Here is a 12,725-nt window from a genome sequence, read left to right on the forward strand (position 1 = left end):
CCAATATTATTGTATCAAAAAAATTTCCATACGATATTCGGTGCGTGTATGGCGGGAGACGAGCCAACTGATATCGGCAGAAGAATTGGATATTGGTTGGCTCGTCAGTTGGCCCAGTTTTTGATCGGGTGCCTTTAAAGGCCACTGCTAAATAGTCAGATACAAGTAGAATTCTATTGCTTCTACCTGTATATCTGACGATTCATCTCTACACATGTGTATTGAAATGAAAGATCTTTTTCCAGGAAAAATCGTTATCGTTTATGGCCACCTTTAGTTTCACCATTTTCAATGCTATTTTACCTACTTGAATATAATAATGTTTCTCAGATGCATCTAGCATGGCATGTTTCTTACCACGTTATAGTCTTATCCTTACTAAAGGGCTGACATACAACAAGCACACACAGCTCAGAATGATCGCACATTCAGACAATAACTTTTATCATATTATTGGCATCAAGACTGCAACTCTGTGTCTGTTACCGGAGCAGGTGAAAAACTCTGTCTAAAGGGATTGTTCACCTTCCAAACACTTGTTTCAGTTGAGTTGTTCAAACACTTTTTTCAAATACTTTCCATCTTTTATTTTTTACCGTTTTCCAAAATTTAAGTTTAAAGTTTAATGTGCCTGGCTTTAGCCTCTGAGTCTGGCCGATCAGTGATCCAGGAGCATTCCGGACATGTTACAATTTGCTGCATTTAGGGGCAGATTTATCAAGAGTTGCATAGTAAATTCAAATTCTCTAATAGTTTTTTTTGGTCAAAATTCACAAATTCGAATTGGGAATAATCCAAACTCGATTAGAATTTGAAATTCGAGATTTATCAAACCTTTACCCTGGGAATAATCCCAATTCAACTAGTCGCCACCTAAAACCTGCCGAGTTCAATGGGAGAGTTCCAGTGACCCATTGGAAGATGTTAATAGCCTTTCTGACATTCAATGTTTTTTTGGAGAAAAAACACGATTCGAGTTTAATTGAATTAAGATTGGTAATATTCTTATGAGTTTTAGATGTTTTCTTAAATAACCTCCCAATCGAATTTCGAATTGATTCGAATTTATTAGAGTAAAAATAAAAATCACATGAATTCACATTCAAATTTATTAGAGTAAAAATAAAAATCACATGAATTCTAGATTCAACCTTTGATAAATGGGCCTCTTAGTTGATACATTTCTCAGTGTGCTCTGTGGAATATTTGCAACTAAGCAGGACCAAAGATAAGAAAGGTATCAACTTAGGGGCAGATTTATCAAGGGTCGAATTTCAGATTTGAAAAACTTTGAAATTCAAAAAGACCAACCGAAATTAAATCGAAGGTTTTTTTGGCTGAATAGGTCCATTTTGTTCAAATAGGTCCATTTTTGATCAAATTCGAATTGTACAAATCTAAATAATAGCACATTTGAATCGTCCACCAATTGACTCCAAATAGGTTCTAGGAGGTTCCCCATAGGCTAAAACAGCAATTCTGCAGGTTTTAGATGGCGAATGGTCAAAGTTGAATTTTTAAAGAGCCTGTACATCGACCTTTGCTAAATCTACCCCTAAATGTATGAATTTAGTACAGAGTTGGAGACCGCCCCCCCTCCCAGAGCTGCTTTAGAAGGTGAAATATAAAACTTCAATATTAGAAAAACGGTCACAAACAGAAAATAGTAAATAGTAAAAGTAATTGGAATAATTCTTTATTTTTGGTGATCTACCTGAAACAAACTGATCTCGAAAAGTGTTTGAAGGTGAACAACCCCCTTTAAAGGACAAGGAAAGGGAAATCCACTGGGGGTTCCCCCCGAACCCCATTGCTAACCTAAGAACCCAGTCCGGGGTGCTGCTTCTACCATGATGCGCCACTGGCTTGCCCAATATCCCAGAAATCCTTTGTGCTGTGCAGTTAGTCTTCATGCGCTGTAGCGTAAGGATATTTACTCTACTGTGCATGTGCAGTGTCCAGGATAGCCAGGAGTACTGGCTGCGGAGTGCACAGGAACTCCACTCTGGGTGACATGAAGTAAGAGAAGATGTTCAGGGGGAGGGGGGAGCATTATATTGGATTTCCTTTTACTTAATCTGTAATTAGAGGATCTTTAATATATCCAGTTCTGCGTTTTGTTGAATTTAATTGCCAGGCCATTTAATAGAAGTGGGTGTAAATACACGCAGCAGTGCCATAGATGTTTTCTTGATTACAGTTATTGTAAGTTTCTTATATATTGACTTTTTAGTCTTCATTACATTTGCTTCTTTGCCTTCCCCCAACATCTGGAGTCAGGACCACCTGCTTTCCCTTCAGTCTGAGAGAGCTGAGAAGCTCAGATTGGCTGGAGATTTTTATGTAGAGCCATGCAGCCGTTGAAGCAGTAGAAAGCCCAGATGACTATTCTTTTAAAATATAAGAAAGTTTTAAAATCACGAACACTTGTTTTTGCTCAGTAACAAATGCAATTATAAAGTCTTCAGAGAAAAGAATAAACAGAACATTTGTTATCTCTTACTGAAATGGTGGTCACCGAAGTTGGAAAAACTGAAAAGGAAAAATTATAAAATGAATAAAGCAAGTTTAAAATCAATGTTATTTTCCAAAGTTCAGCGAGTACTATTCCAATATAAAAGCAGTAGTAGTGATGAAACGGAAACTCAGCTTAGACAAAATGTTTGCTAATTGCAAATATGGTTAATTAAAGCCCATTTCAATATGTTTTTACATAGTAAGTTAGGTTGAAAAAAAGACGTACGTCTGTCAAGTTCAACCTTTTTAGTCTATATATAACCTGCGTAACTGCTAGTTTATGCAGAGGAAGGCAAAAAAAAACCCCCAAAAAAACACTATAGCCTCTCCAATTTGCTTCAGAGGGGGAACAAAAATCGTCCCTGACTCCAAGATGGCAATCGGACTAGTCCCTGGATCAACTTGTACTATGAAGTATCTTCCATAACCCTGTATTCCCTCCTTTGCTAAAAAGCCATCCAACCCCTTCTTAAACTAATACTGACATTAAAAATTTTCTTTTCAAAATATTAATCTACATTAAAAGTAACCTATAGGTCGTTGATCATTTTTTGCAAGTAATTGTAACTTGAAGTTCCTAAACCTGACTGTTTTGCCAACCTGACTGACCCTTCTTAACCTGTCAGTTAGAGTTTCTAGTGGTAATGGACTACTGTTGCACAAATATGGCAGCCCCTCATAGAGGAACGGGGTAGTAAGAAAGGTAATGTAAAAGCATCAGGCAAATACTTTTATGGCAAAATTATAAATAGCATTCAAAGACAATGTTATGATAGATAATAAAAAAGGTTATTTTCTGATTTCGTAAATAGAAGGGGTACGCCCCCGCAACGTTGTAACCTGTTTGGCTTGGCATTAAACATGGGTAATAATCCTTGAGCAGATTTCGTGTGCTGGATTAATTCTATTTATGTACCATTTATTGGAGGTGCCGTTCCATGCACCGTGAACGTTGAAAGAGGGACCAGGTGTGCATCTGCATTTCGTTGGCTATTTTCTGATTTCAGCATCTCTTTAAAGCTATCTAATGTATCAGCCTGTACGACTGATATCAGGGAGAGAATTCCACATCTTCACAGCTCTCACTGTAAAAACCCCTTCCGAATATTTATCTGAAACTTCCTTTCTTCTAATCAGAATGGGTGACCTTGTGTCAGCTGGAAAGACCTACTGGTAAATAAAGCATTAGAGAGATTAATATATGATCCCCTTATATATTTATACATAGTTATCATATCACCCCTTAAGCGCCTCTTCTCCAGCGTGAACATCCCCAATTTGGCCAGTCTTTCCTCATAGCTAAGATTTTCAATACCTTTTACCAGCTTAGTTGCCCTTCACTGTACCCTCTCTAATACAATAATGTCCTGTTTGAGTGATGGAGACCAAAACTGTACGGCATATTCTAGATGGGGCCTTACAAGTGCTCTATACAGTGGAAGAATGACCCCCTCCTCCCGTGACTCTATGCCCCTTTTAATACAGCTCAAGACCTTATTTGCCCTTGATGCTGCTGACTGGAATTGCTTGCTACAGCCAAGTTTATCATCTACAAGGACTCAGGGGTGTAACTACAGAGGAAGCAGACACTGCGGCTGCAGGGGGGGGGCAAGAGGTATAGGGGTCCCATGAGGCCCTAATTCATATACAGTTTCAATAAATATTGGTAAAACATGTCAATCTCGAAACATTTTGGGGGCCTGAAAAATAATTTGCTGTGGGGCCCAGTAATGTCTAGTTACGCCACTTCAAGGACTCCAAGGTCCCTTTCCATTAAGTATTTATCTAGTTCAGTCCCATTAAGTGTATATGTGGTTTGCATATTTTTACATCCCAGGTACATTTATCAACATTGAATCTCATCTGCCACTTAGCTGCCCAGATTGCCAGTTTATGGGGGGGTTTGTGGATGCTTTTTGAAATTGGCCTTAGGTGTGCATCCACAAACCACCCCAGATTGCCAGTTTGTCAAGATCCTGTTGCAAGGATGTTGAATCCTATTATTTATTGGTGTATCACCTCAAGTCCTTCCAGCAGCAGCTACATGTGGCTTATAGCAATTTATTTGCCATCATTTCAAGTTCAGTCAGTGAAAGGCTGGAGACATGCAAAACCTTTAGTATGATATACTATAACTTTTGTAACAGAGTGTTAATCCTACCCCATTTGTAAATTCTAGGTACCTGGAGAGTCAGTGCCAGCGCCAATATGACAGCTGGAGGACACCAACTGCACCCTTCATTTACATCATGCACTCCTCCAACAAGGGAAAACCTTATCCTTTTTTTCTGATAGGACAGGCTGGGGAAAGCTGAAGTCAGGTACCAGGGGCCAACTCGAACAAATTGCTGTAAGTGCACAATTGACATCTGCCATTTACTTCTACATGAACTCGGCAGGTTTGAGATGGAGTATTTTTTTTAGCAGCATTGGGGTTTAATAAATCCCAAACCCTGTACAAGCTTTAAAAAAATTTTGGTGGCCAGAGACCCGCCCCAGTTAAAAACAAATTGTTGGCCAGGGCCCCCTACTAGTTAAAAAAATCGGTGCAAGGGTCCACAAGAAGTTATAAAAAAACATTAATGTCAGGGCTCCGTACAAGTTAAAAAAAAACATTGGTGGGCAGGCTAAAAATTTGGTACAAACTAAAAAATTGGTTCCAGGGTCCTGACAAATTAAAAAAAACATTAATGCCAGGGGCCCCTACAAGTTAAAAAAATATTGGTGGCCATGACCCCCTACAAATCTAAAAAAACTAAGGGTGCCAGTGCCCCCTGCATCGGTGTTCAGTGAAACTTACCCTCTGCAACCAGTCTTCTTCTTTCTTCTCCGGTGACAGCTTCTTCGTTCTTTTCAGCAAAAGCTTCTTCATTCTTTTTCATCATCATGGTTTCTTCATTCTTTTCCGATGTGTCTTCTTCGTTCTTTTTCATCATGGCTTCTTCATTCTATTCCGATGTGTCTTCTTCATTCTTTTTCATCATGGCGTCTTCATTCTAAAGTTTTTCTTTAAGAGCTCTGGTTGGTGGGTACTTGGTCCCCCGTCCTTAGGACAAGTGTTAGAATATGATAAACACCATGAAGTCATAAAATAGTAATTTAATAGAATAATTAAGTAGTATTTTGAAACTGCTGAAGTGTGCCACATAGAAGATGCTTCGTATCTAGTGGATCTCCCAAGCAGGTCCGGACTGAGAATAAAAATAGGCCCTGGCATTTCAAGTACACAGAGGCCCAATCAGCCCACAAGGAAGCCCAAACAGCACCTACCAGCCCACTAAATACTGACTTTCTATGGCACCTTATATCAGCCCCTCTGGCATTTGCCAGAACCCACAGATTGCCAGTCCAGGCCTGCTCCAAAGTATCCATTCTGGTGTTCATAATGGGATCACAAGTAACATATACACAGTAACCAGTTTTCCTATTGGAGACACTTGTGCTACACTTTTATTATTACTGAGTTACTTGCACATGAGCGCAGGGGGAGGGTGCAGAGCTCAGAGCCCAATAAGAAGACGCGCAGACAGCCAGCAGCTGCCACTCAAGTGTGACGAACGCGCCTCTGGCCTGGCACGCGCGTTACTGCTCCTTGGGCAGCGGGAGGAGGGAGGTGAGATCTGGAGTCGGCGGCGCGCTCGGTGCGGAGGATGCTGTTTGCTGCTGCTGCTGCTGTTGGAAGTCAGGCTGCAGAGAGACGCGATTGTTTGTGTGTGACTGAGAGCAAAGCGCCACGTACAACCCTCACCATCTGATATCCGGGCACTGGGGCGCTCTGGATGCAGCCATAGAGGTAAGGGGATTGTCGGGATTTGTAGGCGGCTGTATCCACTATACACCTGTCTGCTGTGAGTGTTGGGTGGGAGGGAGCTGTCACTAGCTCTGGCAATTCTGCCCTATAGGAGACAAGCGCTGCAGGGCAACAGATGCTTCATACAGACGGGCTCTAATCTCTTTACTTCTTGTGCTCAGCCCGGTGCTGCATCTCTTGCTCCCACAGCACAACATTCCTGCATAATGTCTGATGGAAGTGGAACCCACACGGACTGGGCTTCCCCACTGCTGCTGCTGGTCACATATGGACACAACTCTACTAATGGATCTGGCTGGAGGAGAGGCCATCGTGATGTTAGACTAATAGGCAGGTTCTTTGCGCATCCATGTGATCTGGATCAGGGACAGACAGGCAAGACTGGAGTTACTGTAGGAGAAAAGCAGTATCTTCACCCTCAGCAGAATAGCTGGCCTGTCAATATGTGAGAGCTGTAGTTCTGCAGCCGCTGATGTTGCCTAACCCTAAGTATAGGCACTGTACACTATCCAACATACATTATAAAATCATCCACTTCTTAAGATCTGGAAATAATTCCTGGCCCTTAGTTTGGTTTGGTGTTTCCTGTGCTTTTCATAAATAAGCTGTGTGTGGATTTGGAGCATATTTGATCTTTGGTATAGACTATAGCAGATCACTTATCAAGTCAAGGGAATATTCGCATGCACTAAGATAGGGTAGAAGGAGAACAGCCTGTTTCTTGTATGGGTGTGTCTGAATGCACCAAGTGCTACTACTGATGCTTGCTGCATCCTAGGAAGTACCACTATCCACATTCATGGAGTCTACATAATGGCTGGGAAGCTGAGAAGTGTAATGTATTGTAGTCACGGGACCAGCTCTGCCTAATATCTCACATAATGTGTCCTGTCATAATAGTTCTACAGTTGTCTGTTAAAAAAATACCACTATAATAGCTAAATTACAGTCAATATATAAGACTGCTCTCAATCAAATGTTGTTTTTGTCTTGTTAGTGTGCCTTGATTCACCCCATCTTTAAAGGTTTGGTGTGTCTCATGCCTTTAGGCCTTGTTAACTCTGCTGACTTTTATGTATACTGCAGTGCTGCTTTAATACTCTGGTAGGCTCAGTGCACACATATCACTGTAGGGGCTGTGCAGCCCCCAGCAAATCATGGCAATACTGTAAGACTTCCATGGATTTTTTTCTTCATAAGAAATATCCACATTTCTTTTCAGAGTCAGTAATGTTTTATTATTTCATCATTATCATTATATATTCAGCTTAGCCATACCCACAACCTCTATCCTCCTATATGTGTATATAGAAGTAATGTCAAAAGAAATGAGATTTCATTCCGTCTGTTTATACACTAACGTGGATTAAATAAATTCATTGAATAGTAAAAGCCACATGAAACTTTAACTGTTAGAGTGATCTATACCCAGAGTTTGTGGTCATTTGAAGTTGGGTTTAAGTTTTAATTAATTCTATTTTTAAAGTGTTTCATTTTCTGTTAAGTCTCTCTCAAACCTATCAGTACAATTGAAATGATCGTTATCATTATCTTCATTACGTTCTTTCCAGATTTCCCCCATTCATCATCCAACTATTCATTTCAACCTGCCCAGTAACTAGGGTCTGAGAACAACAAGCAGATAGTTACAACTCTGAACCTGTTCACTGCAGAACGAAAAGACATTTATTTGCTGAGCAGTAACAAGTTACACATTACTTTATGGTAAATGTTGCTTTAAAATGCTAGCATCTGCATCATGCTAAAATTTCATTATAAACATACTGTATTGTTTAGGGTATTCACCAGGTATTTAGAGACTCAACTGTGCAGCGGTGCTGTTTGAATTACCCCCATAAGACCTATCGCATTTACTTGTAGTTGCCAGCATGTATGCAGTCGTATTGCAAAGTGATCACCAGTTATGATCCATATCGAAACTCCCATGTGCAGATGGCCAAAGATATGCCTTCTTGAAATGGAACTGTCTGTCCAGTTGCTTAGGGTAGACGGAGGCTACAACACGTTGGAGACCCAAAGAATCTGATAGATCTAAATGCACATTGTTATTAAGGTTTTTTAAGGTTTTTATAGACTTGAATGGTGATGGACTGACGCAAGTCAAACTAAGGCTAGTTGAAAGTATCAATTGTAAATGAAGCCTTGATTTAGGATATTAAAAGGATTCTGTCATGATTTTTATGATATCTTTTTTTATTTCTAAATTACACTGTTTGCACTGCAAATAATTCACTCCACAATATAACATTTAATTTCTGAACCAGCAAGTGTATTTTTTTTTAGTTGTAATATTTGTGTGTAGGCAGCCATCTCAGGTCATTTTGCCTGGTCATGTGCTTTCAGAAAGAGCCAGCACTTTAGGATGGAACTGCTTTCTGACAGGTGGTTTTTTTCTCCTACTCAATGTAACTGAATGTGTAACTGAATGTTTTGCAGTGGTGCCTGGATTTTACTATTGAGTGTTGTTCTTAATTCTACCAGGTAGCTGTTATCTTGTGTTAGGGAGCTGCTATCTGGTTACCTTCCCATTGTTCTGTTGTTTGACTGCTGGGGGGGGAAAGGGAGGGGGTGATATCACTTCAGCTTGCAGTACAGCAGTAAAGTGTGATTGGAGTTTATCAGAGCACAAATCATATGACTGGGGACAGTTGGACAATATGTCTAGCCTCATGTCAGAGTTCAACATTAAATAATAAAAAAAAAAATCTGTTCTCTTTTGAGAAATGGATTTCCATGCAGAATTTTGCTGGGGCAGCACTATTAACTGATGCATTTGAAAAAAACATTTTTTCCCATGACATCCCGTTAACCATTATTAACTAATTTGATTGCTCTGGGTTGCATGAAATCGTTGTATATTTGTACACTTTAGCCATTTCCTGTGCATTAATAGAGCGAAACATTGAATTCTTAGTCTTAGAATTTGTAAGGCACTGGAACTGGCACATCTAAATTATATTTTGATTCACTTGCCAAACTTAACAAGGCTAAGAATAGATTTTTAGTGAATGCTTCAAGTTGGCATGCAGCTTGGGGACTATAAAAATCTCTTTGAGTGCCACATCCAGCCTGTGGGCCTCCAGTTGGATATCACTGTGTAAGACAATGCCAAGTACTGCAATCAAAAGGCAAGAAATGGGAAGAAGTTGTATTTCAATATTGTTACACAGTAGCCATTACAAAGCATGCAACAGAGAGATGGTTAGCCTTTAGCCTGAGCAGGTCCAGCGTTGCAATAAGTAGCATTTTCTTCAGACACCTACAGCTTGACTTTATGGAGTTCCAAGGGGCAGATTTGTAAACTCTTGAGGGTCGTATTAAAACAAAATTACCTCAGAAAATATAATTCCATCACTTCTGTTTTCTGCCATTCATTGCTTTGGCTTGCTTCAAAACCATTTCTTTTAAATACTGTTCCCCCCCCCCATGAGCTGGTTTTTGGCAGAAATACATAAAATCTGGCAAGCTTTTTATTTTGGCAAAACCCCACTTGTGGGAAAAAAAGACAATTATTTTCAGCAGTTCAGAATAAAGGCAAAGCAATCTATTGCAGAAAGTTCAGGGAGTCATTTTGTGCCATAGACTCAATTCTCTAAAGTTTGTAAATCTGCTACTTACTGGGTGCATTCTGCTGCTTGTAGCCAAATCATATCCTTACCTTTTATTGACAAATATTCTGTATGTAGTTTTACAATGTAACATACAGGAAACGGCAACATTCTTGGATGCTATTTAATGAAGACTACTTGAACTTATTTGTAACACTTCTGTCTAACATTTCTAATAAGTAGTATTTGTAATGTGGCATTAATCAGGAGATGCTCCTATTCCGTTATATGAATTGCAGATGTACCCAATCTATCTATAGCTCGATTAAAAGTTCCAGCTACTGATGTAGGTTGTGTGAGTGCAGCAACAAGTTTCTTAATTAAGGGCCATATTTATGGTTGTTTTCAGAATAATAGCAGCATTTTTTAAAAAGTAAATAAAGCTCAACATCCTCATACATGCCAAATGCATTGGAACATTGCACATTCGATTCAAATCAAAATATGAAGAAAAATTTAAAATTTGTGTTATTCCTTTACAGAATATGTATAACCACTGTTTCTGAGAACCTGGCACCTGTTACATTTCTAATTTTTTCTGCATCTCTTGGTTTTGCCTCAGAAACAGCATTTTTAATGTCACCCCACGTTTTCTATTTGATTACGGTCTGATTAAGAACCTCAAGCTTGTTGGTCTGGAACCAAGATGTTGCTTGTTTACTGGTGTGTTTGGGGTTATTGTCTTGTTGAAACTCCCATTTCAAGGGCATTTCCTCTTCAGTATAAGGCAAAGTGACCTCTTCAAGTTTTTTGATGTATTGAAACTGATCCATGATTCCTGGTATGCGATAAATAGGCTTACTGTAACCTCTTCAGCACATGTGTTTTTTTAACAATGGGACTTTGCGGGGGCTTCTTGCTGATAGCTTGGCTTCACATAGGTGTCTTCTAATTGTAACAGTACTCACAGGTAACTTTACTCCTTCTTTGATCTTCCTGGAGCTGATCATTGGCTGAGCCTTTGCCATTTTGGCTATCCTTCTCTCCATTCAAATGGCAGTTTTATGTTTTCTTCCACGTTTTTCAGGTTTTGTTTGCCATTTTAAAGCATTTGAAACCATTTTAGCAGAGCAGCCTATCAATTCCTGCACTTCTTATATATTTATATGTTTTTCCCTCTCCGATTAACTTTATAATCAAAAAAAGCTGTTCTGAACAAAACATCTGGAATGGCCCATTTAACTCAGAGTGAAATGCTCTATAACCAGCATGCACAACATTTGCTGCATTCCTTCCTTAAATAAGGGCCGCAATTGAGTCCTGTTTTTTAACAGAATTAATGACCTTAATAATTGAACTCCACACTGCTATTATTTGGAACAAGCTATTGCAGTATTATTTTGAACACAGCTATTATTTTTGAACAAGCCTCAATCAATGATTAAATTACAAAGTTCTGGCTAGTATTACCTTTATCATGGAGATACAGGAATGTAGAACAGTACTACACCATGTACTTCAGGAGTTATTATTATTGCATTTTCTGATCATTTGGGGGAACACTGCATTTTATTATTTTACCTCTATCCCAAATAATGTTTTCAATGTATCAGTTCTCATTCCTGACCCCTTACATGCCTGAGATTTGCAGGATCATTCCTTTTATATATTGGTTCTGTCACAATGAACTGCATCACTTTTCTTATTCATGAAATGCTCTATGCTGCTACAGCCTTGGGCCAGAGCTGCTGTCTCAGGTGATGTGTTAGTAATCTGACAGAACTAGGAAGAGATGCTTGCTTTCAAACTAGACTTCTATTCTTGCTTTGTGTTGTACTTTGTGGCCTGTGATTGTAGCTTGAAAGTAAAGCTATGGCACCTGTTATCCAGAATGCTTGGAAACTGGTGCTTTCTGGATAATGGATCTTTCCGTAATTGCATACATAAAATTGACAAAAAAATCATATAAACATTAAATAAACCTAATAGGCTGGTTTTGCTCCCAACAAGTATTAATTATATCTTAGTCTGGATCAAGTACAAGGTACTGTTTTATTATTATTATAAAAAAAAAAGGAAATTGTTTATAAAAATGTGAATTATTTGGATAAAATTTATTCTTTGGGAAATGGGTTTTCCGAAATTCGGATCTTTCTGGAAAAGGAGGTTCCGGATAACGGATCCCACAGACTAAACCTCTGTAATCAATTTATTGTTTAGAATGTATTTTATGGGTCCTTTTTTGCGCAAGTACAGTTCCCAATAACATCAAATTGGGCCTTTCAATTTCCATGTTGTAGAGATTGTTCAGACCTAATTACTGATTAATGCTTTTGGCAACTACACTTGTGCAATTTAGCACCTATGTTTGTAAATTAGCCTCATCTCTTAATATACTGTGATGTTTACCCTATTTCTGATTTAGCCATTCAGGTCTCTAATTTCTTCACTGTGACTTATTTTCCCTATTGTTCATGTAGGATATACATCTTATGGCTTTGACTCTAATGTAAAGGAGGCAATAAATATTGATTTCAGCAGAGTCAGGCGTTCCATCACGTATAATCTTATTTAGTCATTTATTTACTTCTTACTTTCCAGTGTAATAGTGGCCATTAGTGCAAATAAAATTAAAGCTTTTCTCCCATTCACTGCTTTTCTTACAAACACATTTCTTGTGCCTTGTTTAGTGTGTAGAGTGATAATTTTATTTTTACTGTTTAATTAAAGCATTTTCATACCTCCCAACATTTTGGAAATAAAAAGAGGGACAAAAAAGTTGCTGTGCAAAATTTTCTTTGGTCACGCCCATTTTGTGGCCACACCCC

The 12,725-nt window shown here is 38.9% G+C and overlaps 1 protein-coding gene across 19 annotated transcripts in view; it reads left to right on the top strand.

The window, feature by feature from the left end:
* Positions 1 to 6,090: 6,090 nt before the first annotated feature.
* Positions 6,091 to 12,725, top strand: part of nrcam.S (neuronal cell adhesion molecule S homeolog) — a 132,659-nt gene continuing 126,024 nt past the window's right edge. For 6 of the 19 annotated variants that reach the window (XM_041588571.1, XM_041588574.1, XM_041588573.1 and 3 more), the window contains exon 1: positions 6,093 to 6,310. The gene's annotated coding sequence lies outside the window, so the exon portion shown is untranslated. Of the gene's footprint in view, positions 6,311 to 12,725 lie in introns of all 19 variants that reach the window. The other 13 variants (XM_041588569.1, XM_041588568.1, XM_041588570.1 and 10 more) reach the window with 3 other exon arrangements.

The sequence above is a fragment of the Xenopus laevis genome, chromosome 3S, assembly GCF_017654675.1.
Source record: "Xenopus laevis strain J_2021 chromosome 3S, Xenopus_laevis_v10.1, whole genome shotgun sequence".
Lineage (NCBI taxonomy): Eukaryota > Metazoa > Chordata > Amphibia > Anura > Pipidae > Xenopus > Xenopus laevis.